Source organism: Amia ocellicauda, chromosome 10 (assembly GCF_036373705.1).
Source record: "Amia ocellicauda isolate fAmiCal2 chromosome 10, fAmiCal2.hap1, whole genome shotgun sequence".
Lineage (NCBI taxonomy): Eukaryota > Metazoa > Chordata > Actinopteri > Amiiformes > Amiidae > Amia > Amia ocellicauda.
Window position 1 is genome coordinate 43,476,640 of NC_089859.1, and position 10,255 is coordinate 43,486,894.

Sequence of the window (10,255 nt, forward strand, 5' to 3'; positions counted from 1 at the left end):
TCATGAAACCCAGACTGGCTGAGTGAATTTTTTTATCCAAAAAAAAAAAAACTACAGGCTGTAATAGCCCAACAGGAAGCGACCAGGGTGCAGCAGGTGGCTCACCAGGATGCTATGCGGATGCATCAGGAAGCACTGCAGGTCCAGCATGATACAAATAAAATGTTTAGAGAAGAGCAGGAAAAGGTGACTAAAGAGCTGAAAGAGAGTGTTGAAGCACTTGCAACCAGGATTGGGCCACAGGGGGCTGCAACCCATTCCACTCCCCGCACCAATCACTTTCTGCAGAAAATGACAAAACAGGACGATGTTGAGGCCTTCCTTATGACCTTTGAGAGGACAGCGGAGAGAGGGATGGCCAAAAGATTCCTGGGCAGGGCTTGTGGCACCTTATCTGGCAGGGGATGCACAGAAAGCGTACTTTGATCTGGAGCTGAAGGACGCCCAGGACTATGATAAATTGAAAGCGGAGATAATGACCTGATTGGGCGTGACCACCGCAGTGAGGGCACATCGGTTTCAGCAGTGGGCCTACCAACCAGGACAACCAATCCGAACGCAGATGTTTGATCTGATCCATCTGGCCAGGAAATGGCTACAGCCAGAGGTCCATTCATCAGCCGAGGTGGTGGAGGCCATAGTCCTTGACAACTACCAACGCTGTTTGCCCAAGGACGTTCGACGCTGGGTTGGCCAGAATGAGGTGCTGTCCGCTGACACCTTGGTGGCCATTGTAGAGCGGTTCTATACAGCCGGAGCAGCAGAGCATGTACCGGAGGTTAAAAACTCGTTCCCCAGGCCATGACGAACCAGCGGACCGGGTAAGATGGTTCCAAAGTACTCTGGGAAACATGACGCGCTGGGTTGGAAGAAAAGAGCAAGACTGGGGGGGGCAAAGGTGGGGCCTAAAGCCGAGACTAAGGGTTATAGGGGGTCACCATCACAACCAATTGTCTGCTACAATTGTGACAAAGTAGGACATATTGCGGCCCACTGCCCAGGTAGAGAGGAACCAATGCAATGTAATGTGTGTGATATGGGGAAAGAGAAACCGGTATTTTATGCCTGCCCTGTTGGGACGGATGTTTTCATAGGCGGAGTACCTAATCCAAAACACATGTGTACAGTGATAGTCGATGAGAAAGAAGTGGCTGCTCTACTCGACTCTGGCAGTATGGTTACACTGGTCACAGAAAAATTAGTAGCGACCAACAAGCTGGATAGACATCAGGAGCTCAGTATCACATGCACACATGGTGACACACGCCCCTATCCCACAGCCCTTGTAAACATACAGACAGAGGCCGGGAAACTAGATTACGAAGTCGGTGTGGTACCCAACATGCCATATGATGTGATACTGGGACGATATTTTCCTAATTTTGGAAAACTAGATAGAAAACATAGTAAATTGGAAATGCACACTGAAAACTGTAAGCCAGAAGTTGCCTCGATCCCACAACTAGAGCTAAAAGTAGACCTGGTTCCAGTTGAGTCGACAGTGAAGGTTTTGGTTGGGGAAAATTAAACTGAAAACATAGGGGTGGAATGTAGTGACGTAGATGACCCTATGGAGGGTGAGGAACCCAGCACTAGCAGGGTGGGTGAGAATCCATTCATAGAGACCCCTGAAGCTGACAATGTAGAAGTGTCAGTGTTAGAGGGACTCCCCACTGATTTTGGCAGCGCACAGGTGCGAGATCTCACTCTACACTATGCTAAAGAAAATGTGAAGGTAGTAAATGGGACCCCTATGACTACTGCAGACCCGCCAACAGCTTATCCTTATTTTATGGTAAAAAATGACCTATTGTACCGTGTAAATAAGATAGGGGTGGACATTGTGGAGCAATTGCAAGTTCCCACCCCATTCAGACGAACAGTTCTCAATCTGGCACATGGGCATATCCTGGGGGGACATCTGGGGATGGACAAAACCAAGGATAGACTCCTGAGGAGGTTTTACTGGCCAGGCGTACATGCAGACGTGACAGAACATTGTAGCTCATGTCCTGAATGTCAACTACATGCTCCTAAACCAGCCTTCAGAAGCCCACTGGTCCCTTTGCCCATCATAGAGACCCCCTTTGCTAGGATAGCTATGGATGTGGTGGGACCTCTCCCGAAATCAGCCAGAGGGCATCAGTATATACTGGTTATTTTGGATTATGCCACCAGGTACCCAGAAGCCATTCCACTGCGGACCATGGCTTCAAAAGGTATTGCAAAAGAGCTAATGTTGATGTGTAGTAGGGTGGGGATACCGAGGGAGATATTAACAGATCAGGGCACACCCTTTATGTCTAAGGTTATGACCGATCTGTGTAAATTGTTGCAGGTTAAGCAGTTGAGAACATCAGTCTACCACCCACAAACAGATGGGTTGGTTGAGAGATTTAATAGGACCCTGAAGTCCATGCTAAGAAAGGTAATCGATAAGGATGGGAAAAATTGGGAATTCATGCTGCCCTACTTGATGTCTGCCATTAGGGAAGTCCCACAGGCTTCCCTGGGCTTTTCGCCTTTTGAACTGTTATATGGGAGGCACCCCAGGGGGATATTAGACATAGCCCGTGAAACGTGGGAACACGAGTCCACTCCTTTCCGGAGTGTAGTCGAGCACATCAATGCTATGCAAGAGAGAATAGCCACAGTCACTCCCATTGTGAGAGAGCACCTAAGGCAGGCACAGGAACACCAACAATTCGCCTATAATCGTCAGGCTACACTGAGGGTGTTCCAGCCTGGTGATAGGGTGTTGGTGTTGGTTCCCACTGTAGAATGTAAATTTCTGGCTACGTGGATGGGACCTTATGAGATTATAGAGCGAATACGGGAAGTGAACTATAAGGTTCAGCAACCCGGCCGCCGACCCCCAGAACAAATATATCATGTCAACTTAATAAAAGCCTGGAAGGACAGGGAAGTGTTGATGTTGACTTACCCCCCTCAGCCACTAGGGACACCGAAGGTGAATATTGCAGCTGCCTTGTCACCTGACCAGTTGAAGGAGGTGAACGACTTGATAATACGTAATAGGGAAGTTTTCTCAGGCATACCGGGGCGTACCCATTTAGTCTCTCACAACATTGTGTCTCTCCCAGGAAAGAAGGTAAATATGAGGCCTTACAGGGTACCAGAAGCTCGCAGGAACACTATTAGAAATGAGGTTAAGGAAATGCTGGAGGCAGGGGTTATTGAAGAATCCCACAGTGAGTGGTCCAGCCCTATAGTCATGGTTTCCAAACCTGATGGCTCCTGGAGATTCTGTAATGATTTTAGAAAGGTTAATGAAATTTCAAAGTTTGATGCATACCCAATGCCCCGAGTAGATGAATTGTTAGAGAATATTGGGAATGCTCGCTATATTTCAACTATTGACTTAGCCAAGGGCTACTGGCAGATTCCCTTGACCCCGGGTGCCAAAGAAAAAACAGCCTTTGCAACCCCAGATGGTCTGTTTCACTACACAGTGATGCCCTTTGGCCTGCATGGTGCTCCTGCCACCTTTCAAAGGTTGATGGACCACATACTTAGACCACACAGGACGTATGCGGCAGCATATTTAGATGATGTGGTCATTCACAGTCCAGATTGGGAATCACATTTGTCTCAGCTCCAAGCGGTATTGGATTCAATACATGCAGCAGGCCTGATGGCTAATCCAACCAAATGCAATTTGGGGTTGGAAGAGGCCAAATACTTGGGCTATACAGTAGGGAGGGGTATGGTGAAACCCCAAATATCCAAGGTTGAAGCCATAAACTCTTGGCCTAGGCCTGTCAATAAAAAGCAGGTTAGGGCATTTTTAGGGTTAACTGGGTATTACCGGAGGTTTATTCCCAACTATGCTACCTTAGCGGCCCCTCTGACTGATATGACTAAGGCTACAGAACCCAATATGGTTAGATGGGGTGATACAGCAAACCGGGCTTTCCGGAGCCTACAGGAGGCGCTCTGCCGCAACCCCGTTTTAATGGTACCAGACTTTCAGAAAGAATTTATAGTCCAGATGGACGCCTCTGAGGTGGGGATCGGAGTGGTTTTGTCCCAAAGAATGGGTGATCACGAACACCCGGTGTTGTTCCTTAGCAGAAAGTTGGAATCCAATGAAATAAATTATTTGGTAGTTGAAGAAGAATGTTTGGCAGTGAAGTGGGCTTTGGACAGTCTTCGATACTATTTGTTGGGCAGGCACTTCACCCTGATCACTGACCATGCCCCCCTCACTTGGATGCATCGTTCGAAAGACAGGAATGCCCGTGTGATGAGGTGGTTTTTGAGTCTCCAACATTTTCATTTCACCCTGCAGCACAGGCCAGGGAAGGCCATGGGGAATGTTGATGGGCTGTCCCGGGTGCATGCTTTTTTGCGGCTGTCGCTCGACCTATGGGGTCGCAGCTGGGGGGGAGGATGTGGGACAAACCAAGGGGCAGGGTCATACATGGCAGACATGTCAGGCCAGGTCTGCTGCAAGGTCTGCACTCTAGGGAAGAAAACCGACCCTAGACAACTACACTCCCCAGAAACCCTCAGGCAGCCTAATGTGGTCACTTGGTGCTACTTCCTCAATTATTCACCAAGTATATAAGGCGGAAAGATAGAGTCAAGCTAGAAGGTCAGGCCAGAAGCTAGTTTGATTTCTGTTTGTTATTTACGATGAGAACCTTGGAAACAATGTCAAACGGTATGACCTACGTGCCTGTTCCCTAAAACCATGTGTAGACCTATGGACTCTGTTCTATAATGATATATGTTCTGCTTAGTTAGCCTTTAAGATAACATAGTAATGACTTTCTAGCATGTATGCATGTATGTATGTATATATATATATATATATATATATATGTATGTATGAATGTATGTATGTCCAATTGCTTTGACAATACAAATGAATTGAATTGAGAGGGAGAGAGAGAGAGAGAGACAGACAGACTGAAAAACAGACAAACAGACACACACACACACACACACAGACATACACACACACACACAGAGCCAGCCAGCCAGCCAGCTCAGCGATGACATCACGAGCCTCTCTCAGCTGACTGCTATGACATCACAGAGCACGTACATTCCGTTGCTTGCCGTCTGACAACCACTCAGTCACTGCCAGCCAGACTGGCTGGCTGGCTGGATGTGGGGGATGCTTGCTGCTGCTGCGTACCTTAGCAAGCTTATTTGCTTGACCGGCCTTCCAACTCCTCTGCCCACATGCCCACCTATGCCCGATCTGCTGTTCACCTGGTCACAGCTCCGCCCCAACAAGGCAGATTCTCCCAAAAATGGTACAAACTGATCCACGTTCCCCTCCACGGAAAGCTTTAGCCCAAAATAAGGGACAAATTCTGTAACAACATAATGGATGCCCACCCAACCTGTGACAAAACTGAGAAAAAAGAAAAACGCCAGTCCTCCTGGGGGAGGGACACACAGCCACCCTGGATGCCCAATATGTCAGCGCCTACCACAGCCTGAGGGACACAGTGACACACGAGCACCGGCTGTAAATATAATGTAAATACTTGTTTGTTATGCATGTCATTGTATTTCAAAAAAGGAATCTGGAAATAGTAAACCTATTTTCTTTATTTGTATGTATTAAAGATCACATTTTTTTACATTTTCATTTTCTGTACTTCATTACATCTTATTGTGATTCATAATTCTATTATTTATTTTCCGTGTAGATGTATGTATGTATGTATGTATGTATGTATGTATATGTATGTATGTCCAATTGCTTTGACAATACAAATGAATTGAATTGAGAGAGAGAGAGAGAGAGAGAGAGAGAGAGGAATATGAGCTCCTAAAAAACATTTGTTTTTATACATAAGCGGATTTAATTTGTGATTTACAAATGAATATATAGCACTATAAACATACACAGAAGACATGGAATAGAAATTCAGAAGAAAAAGTATTCAAAAAATAATAATTTTAAGAGAAACACAAAAAGAAGAAAGCAGAGAGACAGTTCAGGAAGAAAAGTCAGAAAAGAAAAGCTGAAGACAAGAATTGGAGGTAAGAGACAAATAATTAAACAAAAAAATATGTATTAATAAAATAAATAAGCATTCTCAGTAGTTGACTCAGCCAATGTAAATGCAGAGCTCCGATTTGAATAGAGTGACAGTAGGAGAGAGCCCAACTGCCACTGAGACTGATAGAAATCTATCGAACAGCAGTCTGACTGCAGAGCTGCCTTTTGAAATCCGATACCCTGAAGACATTCGCTCTGCACAGGCTAAGAAGGACTACAAACAAGCTGTGATGAGAGCATCTCCTGAGACCCTCATCCTAGACTACACTGGTAAAGGAGAAAACAGGGTCAAGAACAATCTACTGTTCTACACCGCCTTTCACAAAACCCTGTGCCAGACATACAGCATAGGTGGAAATGTATATCTGCACAGTTTAGCTTTTATAGTTTTAGCACATGATTTTAGGATATGAAATGTGAATTGTTAGAGTGAAAATGAAAAGATGTAAATGAACTGCAGGTATTTTGAATTGAATCAATAAAGTATTTTAAAAATTGAAAAAAAAAATTGAATATCTCAGTGCTGGTAGAGAAAGACACAGACAGTGTGATGCTCACTTTTAATGTATACCACAACGGGACCATCATGGTGCAGGGCAGCGAGAGCAGCCTGGACCAATTAGCTCTCGGCTTCCACACCTCAAAGCAGCAGACTGAGGTAGAGAAACAAGAGCCAGAGCCGGCCACCCTGCAGTCTGCCCCCAGCCACACGGAGCCAGACAGTGCCCCATCTCCCACAGACTGCCCCCCTGTCTCCCCAAAACTCTCCAGCAACATTAAAACACTAAAGGAATGCCTATCAGTGCTGGAGCTGGAGTTTGCGGAGTTCAGGGAGCAGACCTTGAGCACCCTGGCCCAGACCTCCTTGTGTGATCAGCTCCGGGATGAGATGCACAGACTAAAGATGCAGCACAAGGCTGAGATCCATGAGCTGAGAGCAGCAGTGAGAGACCTGGAGGAGCAGAGCCAAACCCTGAGGACGGAGCTGCGCAGAGCGAGGGAGGAGCTGACCTGGACACCCCAGCACAGCTAGCTGAGGAGCCTGCAGAGCCAGCTGGAGGAGCTAAGAGAGGAGCTACACATCACTGGAGCACAGAGACTGCACTGCACTGACCCCACAACACCTCCAACCCCTGACGCACCCACTGATCCACCCACACTCCCCACCACTCCTGACACACCCACTATCACCAGACCTGCCACTAATACACAACCCCCTGAAACGCCACTCCCCCAAAACACACCCGCTGCCCCCACCACTCCCGACGCAAACCCGGAAGTGGCAGGTCAACGCAGAGGTGGTCATTCTGAGCGAATCCAATGGGAAGTTCCTGGTTGAGAGGCGCCTCTTCCCTGGGCGAAAAGTGAAAAAGCTTTGGTGCTCCACAGCACAGAGAGCCCTGGAGCTGCTCTCCAAGAGGAGGCTTTGCCAAGTCAAACACATCCTCATCCACACCGGCACTAACGACCTGAGTGCCCGCAGGGGCGATGTGGCCTCAGCCCTGAGACAGGTAGCAACGAAAGCCACAGAGGAATTCCCAACTGCCAAAATTTCCATCTCCACACTGCTGCCCCGCACAGACGTGCCCCTGCACATCATCCAGGCCATCAACGCAGAAGTGTCCCGAAGATGTGCCCTCCTCCCCAACGTCCACCTGGCACACCACTGAGACATCCAGCCACATCACCTGTATGACCACGTCCACCTCAACAAGACGGGTGTGAGGATCATCTCAAAGGTCCTCAAGGACACAACCCTGGGCCGAAACCCCACACACCCCCACCTCGAGACCAGGAGCAAACCCCCCAGCCCCCGGCCACATCCCCAGCCACCGGCTCCACCCCAGCCCCAGCCCCTGAGACCCCGCGGCCCCATTCCCCACCCCCCCATCCCCAGAGGGCCCGTCCAGCACAGCAGAGCGGACAGCCGGGGACCAGCACAGCCACACAGCCACGCAGCAGCGGCTTCCAGAGCCTGGAGGCCCGATGCTGCCCAGCTGGCCCAGATAAGGCAACTCCTCAGTGTCATCTGTTCCACACTGCTGAGTTAACTGAGCCTCAACACACATATATATGGTTGTGGAGATGGAGAGTAAGAAAAAATGTGATTTAATTATTCTGATATTTTGATGCAAACATAAAATCTTTGAGTGATTATTATGTATATCCATATATAATTATTAATAGTAATATAATATCAGTTGTAGACCACAAATTAAACTTTCTTATGTAGAAGAGACAAGTATAATAAAATATATTAACATGTCCTTTAAAATAAGCAGTTGGAATATGCAGGGTTTACGCTCCTCAACTTTTGGAATGAAGAGCACAGGCCCTGAACTGATCAACACTGTAAATAGTTCAGATGTTTTCATTCTTGTAGAGACTTGGTGCTGTGCAGATATGTCTATACACTGGATGGATACAATGGATACAGGGAGCTGATTGTGCCCTCCTATAAAAAACCCAAAGTCAGGTGTGGCAGGGCCTCGTGGGGGATTATCGTGTGGTACAGGGAGGAGCTCCGAGCAGCCCTATGCCCAGTACAGAGAGGAGACACACACCTGTGGATGAAAATCAGAAAAGACACCCTACAAAATAACACAGATATATACCTATGTGCAATTTATATGCCACCCGCAGACTCCCCCTACTATAATGAGGAAGGCTTTCATGAGCTTCAAAACGAAATCTGCCACTTCCAGACCCTGGGCTCTGTACTGCTGTGTGGCGATCTCAATGCCAGGACTGGCAGAGAGATGGACTACATCAATACAGAGGGGAACACACACCTGTTCGGAGACTCCCCGCTGTGCCACACACACACCTCCACACTGACACAGCCACGACAGCGTGGTAAACAAGAGCAGGAAGCAGGTAGTGCGCCTATGTAAAAGCCTGGGTCTATATATCATCAATGGCAGGACCAGGGGGTACTCTCTGGGGAGATTCACATACTGCTCGGCTCTGGGCAGCAGTGTGGTGGACTACGCCATAACTGACCTGGACCCACAAGCCAACAATGCGTTTATAGTCAGACAACAATCTCCACTATCAGACCACAGCCAAATAACACTTTACCTAAAAAGATCAGCGCAGCCACAAGTCAGAGCCAAACTTCCCACAAAACTGGTCTCCCTGCCACCCAGTTAGAGATGGTCAGAGCCCAGCACAGAGAACTACACAAGAGCCCTGAATAGTGATGAGATTGAAAACATGTTAGACAGATATCAATCCTCACACTATCAAATAAACCAAAACGGAATAAACTCAGCCACCAAAACACTGAATGAAATATTTGAGAGACTGGCTTTAAAATCAAACATTAAAACAATTAAAAACCAAAATATGAAATCGTCTAAAAGAAAAAAAGAACAGTGGTGTGACCAGGAGTGTGAAACTTCTAGGAAACACCTGAGACATCTCTCCAACACTAAACACAGAGAGCCCGACAACCAGGAGGCTCGCCTCAGCTACTGCCAGGCCCTGCGGCACTACAAGCAACTCCTCAGTAAGAAAAAAGACCACTATATGGGCAGAATAAATACCCCAAAAACAAAAAATGAAATACCAATTCAAAATGGAGAAATCTGGAAAACACACTTTGAAAAACTTTACCAAAATGTTGAAAACAATCCAAAGCCAGAACAGGTTAAAATATTAAAAAACCTAAATAAATTGGAAGAAATCATTAAGAATAACCAAAATCCCTTAGATAACCCATTTACAATATAGGAACTAAAACATCAACTCAAAATCCTCAAACCCAGGAAAGCCAGCGGCCCCGACAGCATCAGCCCTGAGATGCTGAAGCACAGCAGCCCGCAGCTGCAGGAGGCTCTGCTCAAACTCTTTAACCTGGTGCTGAGAGCCGGGTGTTTCCCTGAGGTCGGGAATCAAGGATTGATCACCCCGATTTTTAAAAGTGGAGACAAATTAGACCCCAATAACTACTGGGGCAGCTGTGTGAGCAGTAACCTGGGGAAGGTGTTCTGCAGTATCATCAACGCCCAGATACTGGCCTTCCTTACCAAGCACAGTGTCCTGAATAAGAGTCAGATTGGCTTCCTACCAAAACACCGCACAACCGATCATATTTACACTCTACACACCCTCATAAATAAATATACCCAAAACAATAAAGGAAAAATATTTGCCTGTTTTGTAGACTTTAGAAAGGCATTTGACTCAATCTGGCACAAGGGATTA